At 45.7% G+C, this 24,818-nt stretch overlaps 1 protein-coding gene and 1 long non-coding RNA gene across 2 annotated transcripts in view; one reads left to right on the forward strand and one right to left on the reverse strand.

Annotated features, from left to right (window-relative positions):
- Nucleotides 1–24,818, reverse strand: part of LOC138102840 (mothers against decapentaplegic homolog 2-like) — a 121,844-nt gene that overhangs the window by 59,648 nt on the left and 37,378 nt on the right. The window lies entirely within an intron of this gene.
- On the forward strand, nt 16,614–24,753 carry LOC138102842 (uncharacterized). Its single transcript, XR_011147582.1, has 3 exons — nt 16,614–17,136; nt 18,577–22,132; nt 24,246–24,753. It is a non-coding gene; the product is annotated as an uncharacterized lncRNA (long non-coding RNA).

A 24,818-nucleotide genomic window follows, 5' to 3' on the forward strand; every position in this document is an offset into this window, starting at 1 on the left:
CAGTGTAGAGGGTTTTTGTAAACCAAGACTTTATCTCACAGGTGCAAACTCATTATGCAAGTCTTGTTTTCCACACTGAAAAAAAAATTTTGAAATAGGCGTAGCATTCAGCCAATCATTCTGGGAGGTGTATAGTCAAGCATCCAATAATGCCATTTCTCTATTGCAAACCAAGTTATATAAACGAGGTGATAATTAATTAAATAATCCCATTTATCCTGGATTTGAATTCCGTGTCGTTCTTCGTGCTGTCCCTGCGGACAACAGTGACAAACATGATACCCACAAGTGCTCTTGCCTCACATGCAAGTGCTTAACAGTTAAAGCAGTTTCCCAGGACATCCAACAATTTCTTTTCCTCACTCCACCTAGCAGGAGTCAACCATGCTCTACCATCATTTGCCCTCTGCTGAGGTGGCAGTTACCCTGCTCTCTCTCTGTCCCATTGCAGCCAAAAAGATGAGAGTTTTAAAGGCTTGAGGAACATTAGCATTCAAGTAAACAGTTATATGTCTTCTTGCTGGAAGGAGAGCAGTTTAAATCCTGATTGGAATGTCTGTGGTTGTTGGTCAAAACATTGAAGGTTTCCCACATGATGAAAGACACACTAATACTGGGCTCCAGTGTTGGTGTGACCCAGCCCACTGTGGGGCTGGGACAGCGTGATGCCAATCAATCCCAGCCCATCCCCTGGATCGAGTTTCCCGAAGAGGCAGATGCAGAGGGTGGGTCAAGGGGCGGCTCAGAAGCCTAAGCCGCACCCCCTGGGCGGTGCCCGGGTACAAGCCGCCTCCCCCGGTTCGGGAAAATTCTCGGTTACTCGGTCGTTCATTGGTTCTATTATAACTCCCGCCTCTCGGTTTACCCCAGTGGTTCTTGTTAAATTGTATCCTCCCCCTGTCTTGTAACTCATTGGTTGTTTTCCCCTTTCACCGGGGTTTTCAAATTCCCTATAAAACTGAGGGAAAAGCCTCAGTATCGATCCCATCACATCCCATCACATTGGATTCCAGCCTTCCGAGCTTGTTCAGGTTGCGAAACTTCTAACAATAAACCTGTTAGAAGCCAGACCCGAACAGCCTCTCTCTTCCTTTGTCTCCGAGCTAATGTGAGCTGACACCATCGGCTCCTGCCCTGTTCCCTCTGCCGAGAAGCCAGCTAGCTAGCCCAGCAAGCAGCTCTTTTCCTGATCCCGAAGTCGCTTCTGCAACGGGCAGAAGTAACGCAGCTGGACTCTCTCTGACCTGGGGCACACCAGAGCTTGTGCCTTGAGCACCAAACCCTGCGTTACTCCAGTAAAAACTTCTTCTTATCATTAAACAGACTATTACAGCATTTTTAAAACGGCTGCCACCAATGCAGCCTGCAACAGGTACAAGGCCTTCTGTTCTCTTACTACATTCACCTAATTTGAGATGCATAGGTGACAGCAAAACATTGATTTTTTGTTACTAACTGTGCTTAGACAAGGCATCAGTCTCCAAGACAGGTACATGGGACAAGCAGAACATTAGGTACTCAAAATTTAAATACAAAGGAACTAAAAAGGTATTTCATTATTAACTTTGTGGAATTCATCAGTATGGACAAATTTGAATTCTTTCCCTGATATGGCTGTTAAGTTTATATTCAAGTCCTCCCCCCCATAAAAGAAGAGGAGATTTATTACAGAAAGACAGTAAAGATCTATCAATAAGCTTTGGTGATTGGAAGCTGCACTGCTGTAGGCTTATACTAACACAGCAAGGTTCAGAAGCCAATCTTGGAAAATGTAGTTGGAGTCCATGAAACCAACATTTAAGTTATCTAGTAAACAGAAAATGCTTCAACCAAACACCTGAGAGTCAAACACTGCTTCAAACACAACTTTCCACAGCACAAAGCTGCAAGATTCCATGCCAGTTGTCAGCTTTTCTTCATCTTCAAAATTGCAAAACTACAGCATGAGGTACAATTATTTCAAATATCAGAGGAACATGTCTGTACCCTCCCACAAAACTAAGAGGAAGTGAAGACCAGCTCTGGGATGTAACTTGCCAATTCAACTAAACAGTAACTTTAAAATTGCACATGTAAGCAAAACCTAGAGTATGCTTCTTTTGCATCAGGTTTTTCTCTATCCAATACCCAAGAAAAGGCAACCCAAGCATCCAAAGAAATGGTCAGTTTATCTACAATTAATGGCAGATTCTAAGTGAAAACTTTCAATTCTTGACCTGCTAAAATTTGCTTGTACATTTCAGAATGAAAAGCCACAATTTGGAAAATCTTTTCTGAACAAATGCTCAAGTCATATTACTATGCAGCATTTGTTCAAGGGGATTTTCCCAACCTCATTGTTCTGCCAATTTTTAAGCATATACAGCAATATGTGAACTTACTCCAGCTCTCGATTGTTCTCTTGTATCCTGCTGGCAAGCTTCAATAATGCAGCATGACAGAAACCAAAGGAAGTTGCTCATTATGAGACTACAGCATTTTATACAGTAAATTTTAGTTTTCCACTGTTATAAATGAAATTGGTAATTCGTGCTTGTGTATATAAATGTATATATTAATTGTACAAATAAAAACGCCTAAGCCCAAACCCCAGGCCGGGGACGGAGAAAATTTCGCAAGCCTTGGCAGCAGCAGAGAAGACAATATGGCCAAGAACTAATCAGCATACGAAAAAGTCTATCTCCGGTGGAGGTAGACCTTATCTGGAGCCATTAACACCACTCCTGGGTGATGATCTGGATGATGATGAAACTGATTAACATCTCGGAGTCGTTAAAGGAGTATCCCATTCCGGGAACTAAGAATAACTGTTCCAGGAATCGGAGATGGACCATTCACCATCCAAGATGGACAATTCATCAGATCCAGGAAATGCTTTGTTGCAGTCCAACTTCGGGACAAGAGAACATCATGAATATGCTAAATTGCGAGAAGAATAGAATTAATTCGGACTCTGCCCAAGAACTGTATAAGAAGGAACCAGCCGAAGCGACATTCATGAACTTGGGGATCTGACGTGATAGAGGTCAGATCTGTGTTCACCCAGCACCGATCCCGGGCTCGGGACTGACCTCTTTCCGATCATGGCTTTCTGTGTGACCGATCTTTCGGCCACATAATAAAATCTATTTCTTTATTAAATTTAATTTGACTGAATTTCTTTACCTCAAATGGTGACCCTGACGTGATCCGATTTGGGGTATCGCTGACCCTCTCTCCGTCCAGGAGGCGCCCCGCTGGTTCTAGCGGCCTGGTAGGATAGGTGGGTTCTGCGAACCAATCGGACCACCGAACTAAATTCAGATCAGTGCCACGATCAAAAAAGGGGGGATAAAAGGAGCTCTCGGGGAACTCAAGGGGGGATCCAGGGTAGGATCTCCAGAGCCACGGCATAAGGTGTTTCACTCAGAAAACTCTACATGCACGAAGAACCCACGCAGGAAAAGGAACCGTAAGTATTGCGTGGTTGAGTGAAGGGTGATCGAGCGTGTGTGAGATGTGATATTATCACGAAGCGAGTGGGCACCCCAAGATCGCAGTTCCTCTCTCCCACGAGGGAAGAGGTCGGTTGCGGGGGAAACGAATGAAACGGGATAGAACCCCATTCCACACATCAAACCCGAATAACTTGGGACATTCGGGGGATTGATCACAGGAAGGCCAGAAGGTAAGGGGACGTTCCCTACGAGTTCAGGGAATTGGTAAACCTTCTGGTCTCGGACTAGGTAGTCCAGGTAAGGAAAGTAAGTAATGATTAAAAAAATAGGTACTGATTGAAGTCGAGAGCTGTTACCAGCAGAAAACCCCCAGAGCGGTTCACTGCGGGGCCAGTAAACTGGTAAGGAACAAAAAGTAAGTACCGATTACAGTTTAAGAAAAGGAACGCTAGCGAAACAATTCTTTTAGGAAAAATGGGACAAAAGAAAAGCAAAGCCCAGAGAAAATCTCGAAAAAAATCCGCGGAAAGAAAAGAACCAGGTAAACCTGAAATTCCCAGAGATAGTCCCTTGGGATGGATGTTAGAACATTGGCGGGACTGTCCTGAGAGGAGAAGTAAATCTAAAGAAAGGATGATATATTATTGTGTAGAAGTGTGGGGAGGTAAAGTGATCAGAGAACATCTAATTTGGCCCATGTTCGGCACCTTTAAGAAATGGACGTGCCAAGCCTTAAACAAATATGTGAACACCAAAAATACTCATAGCGAGGAAGAAAAAGATTAAGCTAAAATATGGGAGTTCGCTAAAACGGAGTTACTCCCGCTAAAAACTCGTTTGGGTCCCGAAACCCAGAACAGAGTGTGGGATCCCTTAGATAACCTACCACCCCCATATTTGAACCCTCCGCACCAACCTGTGCAAATTAAGGGACCCCAAAGGGAAGGTGCAGCCGCAGCGCCGGGACAGGTTCCAGTACCGCAAATCTATCCCCTGCTTCCACCCCCACCCCTACCGCCAGCGGAGGGAAGGGAAGATCTAGCTTCTCCCATTAAGGGAACCCACCCCCCCCCGCCAGCAGAACACGACTTCAGACAAAGAAAGCCGGCAGAGATTATAGTGAAGGGGAAGAAAAGAAGCCTAAATTATTTCCCCTAAGAGAAGTATCAACAGCGCCAGGGGTTATAGGATTTGTAAACGTACCTATCAACACAGGGGATGTAAGGGCATTTAAGAAAGAAATGGGAAAGCTAATGGATGATCCCTTAGGGGTGGCAGATAGGTTGGATGAATTTTTAGGAACTAGTATTTATTCATACGAAGATATATATGTGCGATATTAAGATCATTGTTTAACCCTGAAGAACAGGAAATGATAAGACAAGCTGGGGTACGAGACTGGGAGCGCAGAAACCCACAGGGAACGCCAGGGACTCTGAAGTGGCCAATTCAGAGTCCTGGGTGGAATGCACAAACAGAGGAAGGGAGACGGAACGCGGTCGACCTAAGAAATATGATAATACAAGGAGTGTGGGAGGCGGTACCCAGAGAACAGAACATGAGCAAAGTGTTCGGGGAATGCCAGGGAAAAGATGAAACGCCTACTGAATGGCTAGAGAGATTAAGATGAAATTTACAAATGTATTCTGGGACAGACCCAAATTCTCCAATCGGGGAAGTCCTGTTAAAAATGCAGTTCGTAGCGAAATCATGGGAAGACATCCAGAGAAAACTTGAGAAAATAGATAATTGGCAAGAGAAAAGTTTACAGGAGTTACTCTGCGAAGCTCAGTGGACGTATATGAGGAGGGATGAAAAAAAGCAGAAAGCACAGGCAGGGTATTGGTGGCCGCAGTAAGGGAAGCCCAGAAACAAGAACATACCCCAGACCCTGCAAGCTCAACACAGAATACTGAGCCACAGAGGAGGCAGTTTCCCATCCAGAGACAAAATTCAGAGAACCGGAGAAATACATCGGGGTGTTTTTACTGCGGGAAGAAGGGGCATTTTAAGAAAGATTGTAGAAAAAGAATGAAAGATGAGAGGATCTTTCAGGAAGACTAGAGGTGTCAGGGGCTTTTTAACCTTGGGTCCAGAACATCCCGAGAGCCCTTAATAAAATTGAAAATAGGACCCCAGAAACAGGAGCTGATGTTCCTAGTAGATTCAGAAGCTGAACGAAGTACGGTTCAGCGGTTACCATCGGGATGTGTTAAGAGAAGAGAAAACATAATAGAAATCGGGGCTAAAGGAAAGCCCTTTAAACTTCCAGTTATTAAAGATGTAGAAATAGAATCAGACACCAGGGTATGCCTGAGAAATATTTTATTAGTAGAAGAAGCAGATCATAATTTGTTAGGTGTCGGGGTCTCCTCCCCCCGCCATGTAGCCCTGGGAGAGGGGCCCTGAGGGGAGACACGGGGTTTCCCTGCCCCTGGTCAGCCTCGTTCCCCATTGGTTGGTTTGTGTTTCCTGCGCGGGCAAAGCAGCTCGGGTCCTGTGACTGTAGCAGTTCCTCGGCAGAGCCCAGCCACGTGGCTGGAGAAATAAACATCTCTGAAACATCTAGCAAGAATCTGTCCATATATATATTTCTTTTCCACGGGACTCCTGGTTTGATATAGGCGTGTTACAGTATCCCCACTGTAACAAAATGGTGGTTAATGCGGGCAGAACAATCCCCGATCCCTAAGCGACTGATTTGTGTGAGTAAACCCTGGAAACTTTGGATTCCTCTTCTTGGTTTTGTTTTGCTATTCCATATCTAAACTATGGAGGAACCATGGGAAGACTCTTGGCTTTCAGAGCCGCATATGGACATTTATCTTAAACTTAAAATGATTCTTGAACAACGATTTGTAAATTTTAGCTTGATTCAAGTTCAGAAAGAACTGAAACACTTCCTGGCATGGTTGTTTAAGAACTTTTTCTATGTTTCTTGGGATTTAATTCTTACCAAAGACTTTTGGAAGACCGTTTGGACACAGTTAATATTTGAGTCAAAATATATGCCGATGGAAGAATATTTTCGTGAATATTACTTAATTACCGAGACTGTTGAGCAATGTCAGCTGTGTCCTGGCGAAGGGAAGCCTGGCTCAGGGACCGTGCGACCCCGGCCACATGCACCGAGTGCTCTGCGAGCAGCAGCAAGGCAGATCCCGCGCGCGGGTGGAGCCACGCGAGCCGCAGTGTTGGTGGAGGAGCGAGGCGCGGTGGGAGTGGCGCGACCTGGCGGTGCCCGCCCGGCCCCGCGCAGCGCGTGCTGGAGCGAGCCCTGTGAGCGCCCGAACGAGAGGGGCGGCACGCGGGCAGCGGCTGGCAGCGGTGCGGAGCCGCGCCCAGCCGAGACGCGCACTGGACCAGGGCGCGGGGGCGTCATCGCTCGGAGGGCCCACCGAGATGCAGCGCCTGAAGCTGCGACCAGAGGAGGTGACACACTGAGAACTGAGCAGCGCGGCCCGGCCCGGCCCGCGCGGCCCCGAACGCGACCCTGGGAAGAGCACGCAGGCACGAGCAGCTCTGGCACCAGCAGCCCCGACAATTCCAACACGGGAGCAACCAAAAGAGAGAGCAAAGACACAGCGAGACAGAAAACAGCAGCCACTCGGAAAAAGGAAAAGACCATAGTAGCTAAGATCTTAGGGATAGTGAAATGGTATAATGTTAAGCAAAATTATGATTTTATAACAAGGTGTGACAACCAGCAAGACATATTCGTGCATAGAACTGCTATTAAAAAGAATAACCCTGAAAAATGCATCCCAAGCTTGGGAGATGGAGAGGGGGTGGAATTCAAAATCATACAAGGTAGAAAGGGGTTACAAGCATCGCAGGTCACTGGGCCTGATGGTGTTCCTGTGAAAGGCAGTATATATGCAAAAAATCGTAGTCATGTTAGACAATATCTCCATTGTAAGCCCCCCCTACAGTCTCCCTTTCCTAATCCCACCTTTCCCTTTTATCCTATGTCCTATTACCCCCAGTGTATTCCCAATCCGTTTTTTCATCCATGGTTTCCCTCACAAAACCATACCTTTGATAATTGTTTCCCCAAAAATCCTTTTCCAATGCCGAGTGGGGGATGAAAAGGGGGAGGAAAGAAATTAAACCCTCTCCTGCCTCAGTTTCCCCACAAAGCATGCTCAGAGAGTTCTGTCTCCCTTCTGTCAGCCCTAAGATGTTCCACAGAATCTGTTTGGACATTTAAAGACTCAGGAGGGTGGCTTGTTTTGTTTTGAAACTGTTCTCTTTATGTTTATCCAGTTGTCTTCATTCTCCTTTTATTAAAATAAAACGGGTGAAATGTCGGGGTCTCCTCCCCCCGCCATGTAGCCCTGGGAGAGGGGCCCTGAGGGGAGACACGGGGTTTCCCTGCCCCTGGTCAGCCTCGTTCCCCATTGGTTGGTTTGTGTTTCCTGCGCGGGCAAGGACCCTCGGGTCCCGTGACTGTAGCAGTTCCTCGGCAGAGCCCGGCCATGCGGCTGGAGAAATAAACATCTCTGAAACATCTAGCAAGAATCTGTCCATATATATATATATTTCTTTTCCCCGGGACTCCTGGTTTGATATAGGCGTGTTACGGTATCCCCACTGTAACAGTTAGGGAGATTTGATGGTGGCATTGGAAGTGAGTCTAATTGTTCAAGAGTCTTGGCTTGTAGTGAGTTTGTATAAACTGACAGCAGAGAATGAGAACAAAATAAATCCTAGAGTCTGGTACGCAGAAGGGGAAGCCGGAAAATTAGAAATGACGCCCATTCGTGTTGAAATTGAGAGACCAGAAGATCCCATTAGGGTCAAGCAGTATCCTATCACGATGGAGGGAAGAAAAGGGTTAAAACCAGTAATAGATGAGCTAATAAAAAGGGGAACTCTAGAGCCTTGTATGTCCAGGCACAAGACGCCTATCCTAGCAATATGAAAATCAGACTGAAGTTATAGATTAGTACAAGACTTAAGAGCAGTAAATGCAAGAACCAAAACCTTATTCCCCATGGTCCCCAATCCGTACACTTTACTAAGTAATATCTCCCCTAAGGATACCTGGTACAGTGTGATTGACTTGAAAGATGCGTTCTGGACTTGCCCCTAAGCTGAAGAAAGTCGGGATTATTTTGCTTTCCAGTGGGAAGACCCAGAGACTAATCGAAAACAGCAACTGAGATGGACCTCTTTGCCTCAAGGGTTTGTGGACTCACCAAATCTTTTTGGCCAGGCTCTTGAACAATTACTTAGCCAATTTGAACCTGTAAAAGGAACTAAATTGCTACAATATGTAGATGATTTATTAGTGGCAGGACCAATAGAGCTCGATGTAAAGGAAACTACAATAAGATTATTAAATTTTTTGGGACACAAGGGACTAAAAGTCTCAAAAACAAAACTCCAATTTACTGAACCCGAGGTAAAATACCTGGGACATTGGCTGACTAAGGGAAAGAAGAAATTACACCCCGAGAGGGTAGCAGGAATTGTAGCGTTACCCTCCCCTCGTACAAAAAGAGAAATCAGACAGGTGCTAGGACTCGTGGGATACTTTAGACAATGGATTGAGAGCTACAGCGAAAAAGTAAAATTCCTGTATGAGAAACTGACTACCGATAGGATAAAATGGACAGAACGGGATGAAGAGGGATTTAAAGAACTGAAAGAAGCCCTCATGACAGCCCCTGTTTTGAGCCTTCCAGATATGAAAAAGCAATTCCAACCATTTGTAGATGTTAGCAATCATACTGCCCACGGAGTTTTAACCCAGGACTGGGCAGGAATTAAAAAACCAATAGGATATGTGTCAAAGCTCCTAGACCCCGTGAGTCAGGGATGGCCTACCTGTTTACAAGCGATAGTGGCAGTGGCGCTCCTAGTGGAAGAGGCGAAAAAAGTGACTTTCGGAGCACCTTTAATAGTATATACTCCCCACAGTGTTAGGAGTCTGCTGCATCAAAAAGCAGATAAATGGCTCACTGATGCCAGGCTCCTGAAATATGAGGCTATGCTGGTCCACTCCCATGAATTAGAACTTTGAACAACTACAGCACAGAACCCTGCACAGTTTCTGTATGGGGAAGCCCTGGAGACACCCACCCATAATTGCGCTGAGATAGTAGAATTATAAACAAAGATAAGGCCGGATCTGGAAGAAAAAGAATTAGAGGAAGGTGAAAAATGGTTTGTGGATGGTTCTGCGAAAGTGGTAGAAGGAAAGAGGAAGTCAGGATATGCGGTAGTAGATGGCAAAACAGGGAAAGTAGTAGAGTTGGGACCTCTGACTGCTAGTTGGTCGGCTCAGGCATGTGAATTATATGCCGTGTTGAGGGCATTGAAAAGATTGAAAGGGAAAACAGGAACAATTTTTACTGATTCTAAGTATGCTTTTGGTGTGGTACACACTTTTGGAAAAATTTGGGAAGAAAGAGGGTTGATTAACACCTGAGGACGAGGGTTGATCCATGGAGAAATAATAAAACAGATCCTAGACGCTATTAGGGAGCCAGAGGCGATCTCGATAGTATATGTAAAGGGGCATCAAACGGGAATGCAGTTTCGGACCCGAGGAAACAACTTAGCCGATAAAGAGGCAAAAAGCGCAGCTTTGTTACAGGTAAGTACCCCAGAGATTGAGGAAAGGGAGGCTAGGGAATACCCCCCATGCCCTTCCAAAAAGGAAACTGAGGAATATCTAAAAATGGGAGGAAAGCTGAAAGGAGGTAAGTGGAAATTACCTGACGGGAGAGAATTACTGCCTAAAGATTATAGTAGAAAAATTTTAAGGAGATTACACCAGCAGACCCACTGGGGGGCACGAGCCTTAGCAGAACAATTTTTAAGATTTTTCGGGTGTAAAGGAATTTATGAGTTACCCAAGCAGGAGGTACAAGGATGCATAACATGCCAAAAAGTAAACCGGGCTAGATCTCAATGAGCAGTGTTGGGAAGTCACCCTGCAGCCCACCGGCCTTTTGAGAGAATTCAAGTAGACTTTACAGAGTTGCCTAAAGTGGGGAGGTATAAAAATCTGTTAGTATTAGTAGATAAATTAACACATTGGGTAGAGGCTTTCCCAACCTCTAGAACTACAGCCCAAACCGTATCAAAAATATTATTAGAAGAAATTATATCCCAATATGGCATAATAGATTATATAGACTCAGATCAGGGGACACATTTTACCTCAAAAATTATTAAGCAATTGGCCAAAGCTCTGGGAATTCGATGGGAATATCACACTCCTTGGCACCCCCAGAGTTCGGGTCAAGTTGAAAGAATGAATCAGACACTAAAAGCTCAATTATCTAAATTAATGTTGGAAACGAAAATGTCATGGGTAAAATGTCTCCCCTTAGCCTTGTTAAATATCCAAACTATGCCGCATTTAGAGACAGGGCTGTCACCTTTCGAAATGTTATACGGGATGCCAGTAGGACACCCTGGGATAGAGGATGGACAAATACAACCATGCCTATTAGAAATTAACAGGAATCTACAGAGATTGAGAAGGCATGGACTGACGCAGCAATTCAGACAGCAGAGAGAGGCTGGACGCACGCTTCTCAAGTGAAGAAAATAGAACTTCAAGAAGAGACACCTGAGTGGAGGATCACTTCTTCCCCAGGGGACTTAAAGATAAAACTGCACCGGCCCAGCAAATGACCAGGAGGGACCAGATAAGTTGTATCGTAATTGGTTGTTATGTACAACCATGTTCCGGTTTGGCCAAATTTAGAAATATATCCTCTGAGAGAAGGCACAACCAACCCTCCCCCACCAGGTTCAGGAAAAATAAATTTTCCTCAAAGGAAAGTGAAGAAGATAAAACTATTTATTTAACAAACACACAGGAAAGGAAAATAATGATAAATAATATAATCTTTCTCTGTGGAGGAAAAACCTGGGAAAATGTTAGAGTCCTCCCTGTGGTCTCCTCAGAGCTGGGGCTTGGCCCAAGGCCAGGCCCTCTGTGCCCGGTGGAAAGTCCTCCTGATGTGCTCTGATGTTAAAGCAATCAAGCAGTCCAGTAGAAAAGGGAGAAAATCCAAAATTCCAGAGAAGGAAAAATTCAACTCTCAGTCTCTCTCCGGAGAAAAAGCAGCTGAACCACTGGCCAAAAAAAAACTGTCTTGGGAGCAGCCAGCCGGGTGCTTCCTCCCTCCCCTGCCGCAACTGGGAAACAAATTGCTATCTGTGTGTGACCTTGAACAAGCTGCAAACTGCTTTGAAAAAATTTTGCTCAGTTTTTTCCTTCCCCCTCTCAGGCTCAGTTTAGAGGCATAGAAAGGCACAGGAATTAATTTCTGGGCATAGGCAGCGATATGGGATACACATCATAAGGTCACCCCAAGACAACATGTTACCCATTTGTCTCTTTTGAGTGTGAATATTGTCACGAGGTTTGGGCTACTCATTGCCAAAGGGGCTATAGACCCAGAGGCTTGTGTACAAAGTGTTTAGAAGAAGAACAAGACTAGACTAGCCGTGTCTTACAGCTTGCTACAAATTTGGGTATAATAGAATTGGATTCTTTAGAGTGGTATCGCCTTTACAAAAACAGAGTAAGGGGAAAATTGGACTCTGGCACAGATTCTGACTGTCGAGTGTCGCAGGTTAAATAAAGTACCCTGCGGGACTGACACAGTTAAACTCTCTATGTGGGGCGTGTACAAAAGGCGGTATGCAGCTCGATCTGGCCACAGGATCCCAGGACAATATTCCTGCTGCCAAGAAGATGGTTTACCTCGCCGCTGGTGGCAACCCAGTGGGCGTAGGCACAGGCAGAGGGATGCATCTGTGGGGATTCCTGATGGTTCTGAGCCTAGCCATATGCCAGACAGCTAACCTACAGCCGGATAGCTGGTCCTACACTGAGGGGGAAGACCTCACCAAGAGGTGTAAGCTGTGTCTGCCAAGCCTCTTAAAGGAACAGGGTACATATCAAATCCCAGAGGTCTGTGAAATCAGAAAGAAAGGCAGGACCTGTCATATAAACGGCACTCGATTCCAAATATGTAAAAAAAAATGGGGTAATTTTGTGCTACCCCCAAGTTGCAAGCACTAAGCACGGGCAGTCAAGGGCACCTCCTATTAAAAGTAGACACCACCTTAATAGATATAAAAGAGAAGTCACACAAAAACCTATTCCAACTTGCAACCAATGTAATCAGACTGTTTAGATTGGAGGAAAAATGAAATCCATTTTTGTGGCCTACTTTCAGGTTAACAATCTGTGCTATGATACCTCTACATTAAGCATGTGTATTATGGGTGGAAAAACCTACTGGGTGGGTGTCATAGGTTAGCAAGGATAGTCCCGGAAGGGATGTCCTTGCTAAGGGGTGCTTACAGCTTCCTCTGGGACCTGACAGAACCTATCAGCCGGCCAGTCTGAATATGGACAATTCTTTAAGCCACTTAAAGTTGTGACCGCCTCTGTGATACACACTTAAGAATAGACAGACTCCCCCCCAAGCTCTCTCTCGTTTCCGGTGCTGGAACAGGTGGCTGCAGGCCCCGTGTGGGGCCAGCAGGCCCAGGCAGGCCCTGCTTGGGCCAGGCCGGGCCGGGGCACGGCCATCCTGGAGTCGGTGGACCTGTTCCAGCCGTGGAACCCCCCCCACTGCCTTGCCGTGGGCAGCCGGAGCGGCTCGGCTCTCCCCCCTCTCCACTTCGATAAGAAAAACTCAACATTCCAGCTGCAAAGCTGCAAGGACGAGGTGAGATTAACCCTTTTATTGCTGTGAAGAGATGAAAACCTGAGGAAAGAGAGAGAGGAGATGCTTAAAGCTGAAATTCTGTTGTGAAGCTATGATATATCAGGGTATCCCGTTGTAATTTCATGAAGATATGGGGGGTGGAGTGTTCAACTCGTAAGCAAAAGCACCTGCGCTGAGATAGGCAGATGCTGACGCAGCTGTAATTTCATGAGAAGTTTGGACAGGGAGAGATGAACCAGATGAGGACTTTTGCTCCAAACAGGAAAGGAGAAAACCTCAGTCCCTAGAGATGCTCCCAGAGATAGTCCTAACGATGAAGATGAGGAAGACCCTTTGCTCCCAGGGAAAGAGAAGGGCCTCTGTTTTTGTTTCTGAACGGCTCAACCTTAAAATTGTACCCCAAAAAACTTCAAGAGTGGACCCTCAAAAGCAGTTGCGGGAAAAGCTGCAAGTCGGGGGAAGGGACTCACATCACGAGCAGAGAGACTCCTCTTCCTGAATGGACTGAACAATATTTGGAAGTGGGTGGCTGTCTCGTTGTGATACTGTTTTCATAGCACGAGCAAGAGAGACACTTCTTTCTAAATGGACTGAACAAGGTTATTATGGAAGTGGTAAACAGACTGAACATCTTAAGGGTTGTCTTTTTACATTGTCAGGGGGAGAAGGGAGGAAGGTGGGGGGAGGAGGAGAGTTCTGAAGGTATGGTATAATTTTTTCCCCCCTCTTTTAGGTCTGTTAATAAACTTCTTTATATTCTTTCAAGTTTGGTGTGTGCTTTGTGTTTCTCCTAATTCTTATCTCACAGAAGATAAACAGTAATGAGTATTTTGGGCCAAACCACTACAGTGGGGCAAAATTTAAAATATCAAGGTAAACTGACCCTGGGCAGTGAGTCTGTTATATCAGATCTGCTTGAAGAAAGTGACGACAGGGCATGTTTGAAATATGACAAAGCCTTCTGTTTCTCAAGAAACAAAGAGGGAATGGACCCAGAAAATATAATATCATCAGAACTTAAAAGAATCCGAAATGAGGAAAAAGAGGGTGGAACAAGAAAAATTGTTAACTCTTAGCAAACAGTATGATGAATTAGAGAAACAGTATAATGATTGGGGATTACCGGCCCCCAACCAAAATTTGTTAATAGATTTAATGCAGGAAATTGCCACCTAGCTAGGATTATCTAATTGTTGGATCTGTGGGGGACTAAAATCTGCCGAAAAATGGCCTTGGAAGGGTGAAGGCTTAGCTCCAGAACAGCTCTTAAGATGGGATGAGGGCCAAATCTCAAGGACCATACAAAGACCTGACAGGTGGGTCCTAGATCAACGAGTGATAGGGACCATTTTTATTAGCAGGGAAGGAAATGAATACATGGAGGTCGTGGGATATACTCCATGTATATCCACCCTCACCATAAATTCAAATAATAAAAGTAAAATCTGGCAACCGGAACCCCCTGCAGGCTATTGGAGTCAGAAAAAGGGAAAAGAATGTGAATGGAACGACCAAATCAGTCTATGTTGGCAAAAAAGCCCTGGAGCTAACCCTTTTCAATCCCTAGAAAATTTAAAAGATTACCGGCAGGAACCAGAGAATACAAAAGTAAAATGGAAAGCCCCCAGTGGTATATATTGGATTTGTGGGGAAAAGGCATATAGTGAGCTACCTAGGAAATGGAAAGGCTCACGCACACTAGGAATGATTCAACCTTCCTTCTTCACGCTTCCCAGATCAGAGAGCGGTCTGTTAGGAGCTCCCTTATACGAGGCCCTGAGCAGAAAGAAAAGTGAAATAAATACCTATAGCTGGTGAAAGTCAGAAATGGGGTGAAGAAGAATGGCCCGCAGAAAGAATAATAGAGTATTATGGTCCTGCAACTTAGGCCCAAGATGGGAGTTGGGGATACAGAACCCCAGTTTATTTGCTCAATTGTCTTATAAGGCTCCAAGCTGTTGTGGAGATAGTATCCAATCATACCTCAGACGCTCTAGAACTGCTAGCAAAACAACATTCCCAGATGCGAGCCGTTGTATATCAGAACCAAATCGCATTAGACTATTTACTGGCCTACGAAGGGGGAGTCTGTGGAAAATTTAATGAATCTGAGTGTTGTGTGGAAATTAATGACTATGGTAAAACTATAAGGGGGCTAGCTGCTGAAATCAAAAAGGTAGCACATGTCCCAGTTCAAAAAAGGAATTCGATTTTACAAGCATCATGGTGGGATCGACTATTCGAGGGTGCATGGTGGAAGAAGGTAGTATTTTTCATCCTATGTTCAGTGGCTGGGATAATGTTCGTACCTTGCCTACTACCATGTTTTATTAGACTAATCCATTCAGTGGTACAAGGCATGCAGTTAGTGGCAATGCCCATGGATCCAGAACTAGCTGTGAGAAATTTAGGTAAAACTTCTAGGATCTCCAAAATTATGAAACTTGAAGAAAAATCAGAGAACAGCAGGGCGGCCAAGGCCCTACTAGAATTCGAAAAACAAATAAAAGTAAACGAGGTAAATTTATAAAAAAGGATTGAAAAACCAAGGGCAAAAAGATTTGTTAACTGTTTATGTTCCAAGACCTAATGCCGGTGTAATAAAGTTAACTAGACTTAAAATTAAAAAGGAAGCACGAATTAATATGTTCATATAAAAGGGGAGGGAATTGTTATAAATGAAATTGGTAATTCATGCTTGTGTATATAAATGTATATATTAATTGTACAAATAAAAACGCCTAAGCCCAAACCCCAGGCCGGGGACGGAGAAAATTTCGCAAGCCTTGGCAGCAGCAGAGAAGACAATATGGCCAAGAACTAATCAGCATACGAAAAAGTCTATCTCCGGTGGAGGTAGACCTTATCTGGAGCCATTAACACCACTCCTGGGTGATGATCTGGATGATGATGAAACTGATTAACATCTCGGAGTCGTTAAAGGAGTATCCCATTCCGGGAACTAAGAATAACTGTTCCAGGAATCGGAGATGGACCATTCACCATCCAAGATGGACAATTCATCAGATCCAGGAAATGCTTTGTGCAGTCCAACTTCGGGACAAGAGAACATCATGAATATGCTAAATTGCGAGAAGAATAGAATTAATTCGGACTCTGCCCAAGAACTGTATAAGAAGGAACCAGCCGAAGCGACATTCATGAACTTGGGGACCTGACGCGATAGAGGTCAGATCTGTGTTCACCCAGCACCGATCCCGGGCTCGGGACTGACCTCTTTCCGATCGTGGCTTTCTGTGTGACCGATCTTTCGGCCACATAATAAAATCTATTTCTTTATTAAATTTAATTTGGCTGAATTTCTTTACCTCACCACCAATCAGCACTGCAATTAAATCAGAGTAAGTAAACCAAAAAAAGTAGCAAACAAGACATGGGAAGTTACTTTTATTAAATTAGCAGGTATAGATTACAAGCAGGATTAAATCAGTAGGTGACTGTAGAGAGCTTATCTGAGGAATGGCTGCGCAGCAGAGGACATGATAAGATAGAGCCTTGCAGGATGTAGGAGTTAGCCTGTCGTGGGAAAAGGGGTTTCTTATCAACAAGGTGTCCAACAGGACACAAGCCAGAGCAGATTGGAATGAAGAAACCATCACCGCGGGGTGTGTTGTTCCCACGAGAGAAGATGACCAATCGTGAGCTCAGGTTTTGCAATATGTATGAGCTGTTTAAGTGTTGTATAAATAAGAGATAAAAAGACAATAAAATCGAGGCTTGCCGATCATGAAATCATGAGCTCGTCTCCCGCGCCTTTCCCGACATCTGACGCCCGAACAGAAGGCACGTCATTTACCCCCCCCTACCCCCACTTCCACAAGGAAAGGTGCGTTGGGTTCAGGTCCTGCAGCTAGAGGGACGGCAATAAGAGCGGAGGACAACTGTGTTCCCGTCTCCGTGCCCGAACGACCACACCGGTGGGTTCGCTGATACGTGCTGCCGAAGCCTGGAGGGCTAGCAACGGTACCGTAAGTATGGATAGGCAAGCAGCACAGAATTTATTTAAAGCTTTTCTTCTTAAGCGTCACTTTAAAGCTTTTAACTTAGAAAAAGACCTTCCTTCCCTACTAACTCACGCGCGTTCTTATGGTTTCTTTAACGACCCTCACAGCATTCACGAATTAGCAGAATGGCGGAGGTACGGGGATGAACTTTTTAGCCTTGTTTTAGACGATGATAAGTCAGCCAAGAAAATAAGCAAACTTTGGAAAGCAGTTCATAATGAGTTACTGTTAGTGCAGGCAGAGAAGCGAGCAGTCATAGGCATTAAGATAGCGCATTCCCGTAACCAAGATAATGACTCCTCGGTTTTCCCTACAGCCCCCAACCCCCCTGCCTTTGCCACTATTGAGATTCCTCCAGAGCCACCCCCCACTGACAGTCAATCCCCCGCGCTGCCTACCCCCCTGCCTGCTCCCCCGCCTTCCGCTTCAATCGCCGTTTCTGCATTAACCCCCTCATGCCCGCCGCTGCCGCCCGACCCCTCTAATGCCACGGAGCCTGTCCCTGGGGCAGAATCTGACCCGGCGGAGGCTATGGCAGCAAAGAGGAGAGAGTTGTGGCAGGCGCTTGCCCGAGACGGCATGGAAAGGGGAGATTCTGAACTCCTAGCAGCGGCACAAGAAGTGATGGCTTTCCCTGTTGTTTTCACTACTAATGCGCAAGGGGGTCAGAACGCGCAGTTTGCCCATCTCGACTGGAAACTCCTGTCCCAGCTGAGAGCAACAGTCAGTAACTTTGGGGTGTCTAGTGAACCAGCTAAGCAGATGTTAGATTATCTTTTTAATGCCCACATTCTTCTGCCTGCCGATATCCTGGCTATCACGAAACTCATTTACACCCCCTCTCAGAGATTGCTTTTTGAGGCAAGGTGGAGAGAGGAAGCGGCAAGTAGCGCTAATCTCCCCAGACCCCAAGGGGACCCCTTAACAGACCTTACTGTAGACGAGCTTATGGGACAGGGCCCGTATCTCAGAGTTGAAGCTCAAGCTGGACTAGGGCCACATAAACTTAGGGAGGCCATGGCAGTAGCTAAGAGAGCAATAAAGTCAGGACATCGGGAGGGACCCCCCTATATATGAGCATCAAGCAGGGTCGTGATGAATCGTTAAGCTCCTTTGTTGATAAGGTTATGGATGCTATCTCTAGGGCAGGGATACCCGATCATATGCAAGATGCTATTTTAAAACAGTGCATTTTGCAAAATAGCAACCCTAGCACCAGATCTTTGATTACCTCTATACCTGGTGATTGGACCACTCAGGCATTACTAGATAAAGCTGCGACCTTGCCCACAGGTGCTCAAGCCTTTTTAGTCCACGCGTTAGAAAAGCTGGGGGAGGGATTGAAGGAACAAGCAGCTAGTGCTCAGATGCAGGTAATGGCCGACCTTGCTCCCCTCCAAGCAGCAGCCATGCGCCCCCGGTTGCCTCAAGAGGGAAACAGAATGAGATGCTATCGATGTGGCCAGTCGGGTCACCTTCGTCGGGAGTGCTCAGCATCCGGAGTTTGGTGCAACAAATGCCAATCCAACACGCATAACTCGAATGCCTGCCGTAACAAGAAGCGGGGAAACTCCCGGAGCAGCACGTCCAGCAGCCGCGCAGGGACACAAGTAGCAGCTGCAAACCCTTGCCCTGCCTCCAGCCAGCAACAAGTGGCAGCCTCGGCCTGGACTTGGCAGCCTCAGTAGACTGTGATCTCCTGACGTCTGAAATCCATAACATCCCTACAGGACTCACAGGACCCATCTGCCTCAATGGTACACCAGTAGGAGGCTTGATTCTTGGCCGATCATCTGCCACTGCCCTAGGACTATTCGTTCAACCAGGCGTGGTAGACGCTGACTCACAAGGTGATATCTTCATACTGGCTTATACTGTTCATCCACCTGTAAGGATTCCTAAAGGCCAAAGACTAGCTCAATTTGTACCTTTGCCTCAAGCCACACAAGGCATGCAACCCTTGCAGGCTCAACCAAATGCTCATACAGGCTACGGCTCAACTGGGGAACTAACCTTGCTCACCATCGATCTTAATAGCCGTCCACAGAAGCCGTGTGCCCTAACCTATAAAGGAGAAACAATCACGTTACAGAGCCTCCTAGACACAGGGGCAGACTCCAGCATTGTCGATGTGAACACATGGCCCTCACATTGGCCTCTTCTGCCAGCAATGACAGCCATCACTGGTGGCGGAGGAATGAAACTAGCACACAAATCTCCGCTGATAACTGTAGAAATTGAGGGCAAGAAAACTACCGCAACTTTTTCTATCGCCCCTCTACCCCCCACAGTTGACTGCCTCATCGGAAGAGATGTATTGGCCCAAATGAGTTTTGTGCTTACCGATGATCGCCATTTCTGCTAAGGGCCGTTGCTTGGAATTTCCCGCTGCCACTAAGATGGACTGACAATAACCCTGTAGTGGTTAAGCAATGGCCTTTAAAACGGGAAAATCTGCTTCAAGCACACGCTCTAGTCAATGAGCAGCTTCAACAAGGACATCTCAAGCCGTCGACAAGCCCATGGAACACCCCAATTTTTGTCATCCAAAAGAAGAATGGCACGTTTCGTCTGCTACAAGACCTTCGAACTGTCAATGCTCGTATGGAGCCTATGGGAGCGCTGCAGCCAGGACTCCCTAATCCAGCAATGTTGCCACAAGATTGGCCTCTTCTTATTATTGACTTAAAAGATTGCTTTTTCACAATTCCACTACATCCAGATGATACGAAGCAATTTGCCTTTTCATTGCCTGCTCTTAATCGTGGTGAACCAGACAAACGTTTTGAGTGGACTGTATTGCCGCAGGGAATGCGCAACTCTCCCACCATATGTCAGTTGTATGTCGATGCAGCGTTGCAACCACTGCGACAAAAGTTACCTCAGACCATCATTTATCATTATATGGATGATATTTTGTTTGCGCAGAAAGAGCCTTTTGACCAAACAGAAATTCAGCTTATTACCTCCTCTCTTCAAGAATGGTCCTTAGTAATAGCTGCTAACAAAATTCAAATATCCTCCCAGTGGAAGTATTTAGGATGGGTCATCACCAATCAAAGAGTGAAGCCTCAAAAACTGCATATCCAAGCCTCAATCACCACTTTAAATGACGCTCAAAAACTGTTAGGTGATCTGCAGTGGTTAAAGCCAATAGTAGGAATCCCTAATGTTCTTTTAGATCAGCTCCGTCCCTTACTAAAAGGATCAGATCCATGCGCACCGGTACACCTAACGCCGCAGCAGCAAGAAGCTCTACAACAAATCACCACCTGTATCACAGACGGTTTTGTTTCGCGTCTCAATCCAGACATCCCCCTCTCTCTTACTATTTGGAATTCTGAAACTCACCTCCTCGGTGCAATTACGCAGCTAAAGAAAACGGGGGAGCTGACGGTTTTAGAATGGATATCACCACAGTTGCAGCAACGAAAAACTATTACCACAAAACTTGAAAATTTGGCTAATTTAATTAAGAAAGGACGTTTGCGCATTCTGGAAATTGGAGGACAAGAACCTGAGTGCATCAATCTCCCGATGGAAAAACCTGCCTTGGACTGGTACTTGCTAAATTCTTCATTACTCACGGAAGCGCTGTTGTCCTCAGGAGCCAAAATTCAGACCGGTCCCCTGTTTCCCAAGGCATTACAGTGGATAGGAGCATGGAACTGGATTTCAAAACCCTTGCGAGAAGATAAGCCTATCCACAATGCCATTACTGCATTCACAGACGCCGGAAGAAAGACAAGGAAAGCAGCCGTCGTATGGAAACAAGACCAGCAATGGCATCAGCATTTAATAAACGCCTCGTCAGATGATACCCTGCAAACCTTAGAATTACTTGCAGTCGTTTGGGCAGTAACCCACCTCACAGGACCCTTAAACGTAGTTTCGGACTCGCTGTATGTAGTGGGCGTCGCCTCAAGAATTGAGGATGCAGTCATTAAGGAAGTACAAAACAAAAGGCTTTATGAACTCTTTCTGCAACTAAAACGCGCCCTAAGAGAACGGTCACACCCCTATTCCATTCTCCATATTCGCAGCCACATGTGGAATGAAGGCCTGGGTGAAGGAAACGAAAGAGCAGATAAACTTGTCTCGCTTGCCCAAAACATTCTCCCGAAACAAACAATGGCGCGAGAAAGCCATGCTATTTTTCATCAGAATTCCAAAGGCTTGTCAAGGGAATTCGGTATCCCAATCGAAGAGGCAAAAGCCATAGTTAAAGCGTGTCCCGTGTGCAGTTTCCACAATAAGGGGCTAGGTTTGGGAGCAGGTGTTAACCCCAGGGGCCTAAAGGCTAACGAAATTTGGCAAATGGATGTCACTCATGTCGCCAGCTTTGGACGGCTAAAATATGTTCATGTTACTATAGACACCTATAGTCATTTTATGTGGGCAACTGCACAAGCAGGAGAAACAGCCAAACATGTTGAACGCCATATGAATAGCTGTATTGCTATTATGGGAGTCCCTATAACAGTTAAAACAGACAATGGGCCCTCCTATTGCAGTACGCGGATAGCCAGATATATGACCCAATGGAATATTGTCCACAAAAGGGGAATTCCTCACTCCCCCACGGGTCAAGCAATTGTGGAAAGAGCACACGGTACATTAAAACAATATCTAGAAAAATATCCTGACATTCCTAATACCCAAGACAAGCTACTGAAATGCTTATTTGTTTTAAATCATCTTTGCATTTTTGGAGATAGACAGTCTCCTCCTGCCATAATCCATTTTACCCCACCTTCTAATCCGCAACCAGAAGTGTGGGTCAGATTTAAAGACCCCCAGTCAGGATTATGGCAGGATCCAGCCAAAGTTTTGTACTGGGGCAGAGGTTATGTTTGTGTTTCTACCCCGACAGGACCGCAGTGGATCCCTGCCAAATGGACTAAGCCAGCTTATACGCAGGGACAGTCCGCGACAGAGGAAGAAAAGACGACTCCAACAGGTGATCTCACAAGTGCTACATAACACCGAAGAGGAATTCCATACTAAATTTCTAATAGACTCTGAACAGGAAATTGAAGAGTCCCTCATTCCCCGATTATACATGGACTTTTTGCTACATTGCTAACGCTCATGCATTGTTTGTTATAATCGTTGCCATTTAGCTCGGGTTAGAATTCATTGCAGAGGTTGTAATTTACAGTGGTGGATCTTTCAGCGACAAGTGTCCACAGAGTTGAGGTGCCTCAATTGTGAGTTTTAGTGGAATCGAGCATCAGCTCAGGAAAATCTTGGTAAACTAACGGGAGTACCTCTAGATCAGAGTTTAGCGTTACTAGAAAATATCGAAGACCTCCACCTAAGAGAATTGCGGTGGGAATTAAAGCATATTAGCTAACAAACGTTCCGCTATCCTAGAAGCCCGTCACAAGACAGGCCTTGATGTCCCAGAGCTGTGGCAGGTTAAACCCCGTGACTGGGACAATGTGTGCCGCCGGTATACTCGCCGTATTGGGTCTTCTAAGCGTCCCAGGCACTTTGGCCCTCAAGCATAGCTACCCTCCTAAGCTATTCGATCCAAGGCAAAATGTTTGGGTATCTTTGGCACACGAATTAAATACAACTACGTTCTGTGCCAGCTTAGCTACCCCAAGTACTCCTTTTCTTACGTGCCTAATAGGAGTCCCCCTAACAAATACAACTTGGCTCCATTTCAGGTCAGCCGCCAATGATACAGGGTTCCGATCAGGCCGAATTACTGGCAATAACATCATTGAAAGTTTCGAGCACTATGACGTTTGGGATGACCGCCTCCCATTTGGGCCTGAGCCGCAAGAGATTGAATTGATTGATTCTTTAAACGCCACTAGTTGCTTTTATATAGATAGCAGGAATTCACACTGCTCTGAAGGCACGCATACCAACTGCTGGAAAAATGTATCTACTCCTACTTGGTTGTCTCCCATAGGGAACAGTTTAGAATGGGAAAAATCGTGGTGCAACCACACTGGTAGGACACAGGAAAAACCTGCACCAGGCACAGTCATACCCAGAAGGCTGCCCCCTGGATATTTTCTAATTTGCGGAAATCATGCTTGGTCCGGCATCCCTACCTTGCCCGTTGGCGGTCCGTGTACAATCGGACAGCTTAGTTTAGCCCTTCCACAACACCACCCAAATAAAACCCACCCCACCAGATGGCGCAGAGACCTATCCCAGACCCTCCAATCAAATTGTGATGATGAATTGACCTTGTGGAACAAGTGGGAGGTAATTTTTTCATCACTATTTTTGCCTGGAGGGGCAGCAGCTCGAGCTCATCGCAATATAGAGAGATTAAGCTGCTGGGTAGTGAAGCAAGCAAATGGAACAAGTAGAGTACTGTCCGCGCTTGCAGATGATTTAAGCACAGTCCAACATGCTGTATTACAAAATAGAGCTGCTATTGATTTTCTGTTGTTAGCTCATGGACACGGGTGTGAAGAATTTGAGGGATTATGCTGCATGGATCTAAATGATCATTCTCGCTCTATTCATACAGAGATTCAACAGCTTATAAATCACTCTCAAAAAATTAAGGAAGATACAGGTTTCTTTGGCCTAGATGGGCTGGTCAGTGAACTGGGATTGGGTGGTTGGGTAAAAAGCATGGTAAAAACATTGTTTCTCTTATTGATCATGGTTTTGGTAGGATTAGTCCTGTTCAGCTGCGCTCTAACTTGTATCAAGAGGGTACTGCTAAAAACAACAACTCTGAGCATGATAGCACATAAAGAAAACGGGGGAAGTGTAGAGAGCTTATCTGAGGAATGGCTGCGCAGCAGAGGACATGATAAGATAGAGCCTTGCAGGATGTAGGAGTTAGCCTGTCGTGGGAAAAGGGGTTTCTTATCAACAAGGTGTCCAACAGGACACAAGCCAGAGCAGATTGGAATGAAGAAACCATCACCGCGGGGTGTGTTGTTCCCACGAGAGAAGATGACCAATCGTGAGCTCAGGTTTTGCAATATGTATGAGCTGTTTAAGTGTTGTATAAATAAGAGATGAAAAGACAATAAAATCGAGGCTTGCCGATCATGAAATCATGAGCTCGTCTCCCGCGCCTTTCCCGACAGGTGACAAGAGCCAGAGAGCGATGAAAGCTGATAGTTGTGCAGACCTTCTAGCCTTGGTGCCTCGAAAGCCATGGGACAGATTAAAAACTCAAGGCAAGAACAAGAAGCAGAGACAAAACGAAGCCCAAGGCAAGAACTAGAAGCAAACATGGGACAAACAGGACGCCATGACCTGAGCCTCTGGCACAAAAGGATGATTATCCAGGACACCACTGTCACAAGAGGGAATCTGCAAGGACTTGGTAGTGTTGCTATGCGAATGGGGCAGGGGGGTTTGAGCCTATGGATTTGCCCAGGAGTAGTAAACTATAAAACGCTGGTAACTTGTACAATAAACTGGCTTTGCTTGCTATACCAGCAGAGTCCGTGCCTCTTCAATCTCCGCAAATGGTGCCTCAAGTGTAAGGAGAGCAAATATTCGCCTACAGATGTGCATCCGGTGGGTAATCCCACAGAACTTGAAGTGTCACTAAAAGGAAGTGGGAATTCGGCCAATCAATCCCTTCAGGTTTTGAAGGTGAGCTGTGGGGAAAAGGGGGGGGTAATATGTCCTCAGAAGAGAAGCATGTGTAT

The sequence above is a fragment of the Aphelocoma coerulescens genome (genome assembly GCF_041296385.1).
Source record: "Aphelocoma coerulescens isolate FSJ_1873_10779 chromosome W unlocalized genomic scaffold, UR_Acoe_1.0 ChrW_unloc_scaf_2, whole genome shotgun sequence".
NCBI classification, from domain to species: domain Eukaryota; kingdom Metazoa; phylum Chordata; class Aves; order Passeriformes; family Corvidae; genus Aphelocoma; species Aphelocoma coerulescens.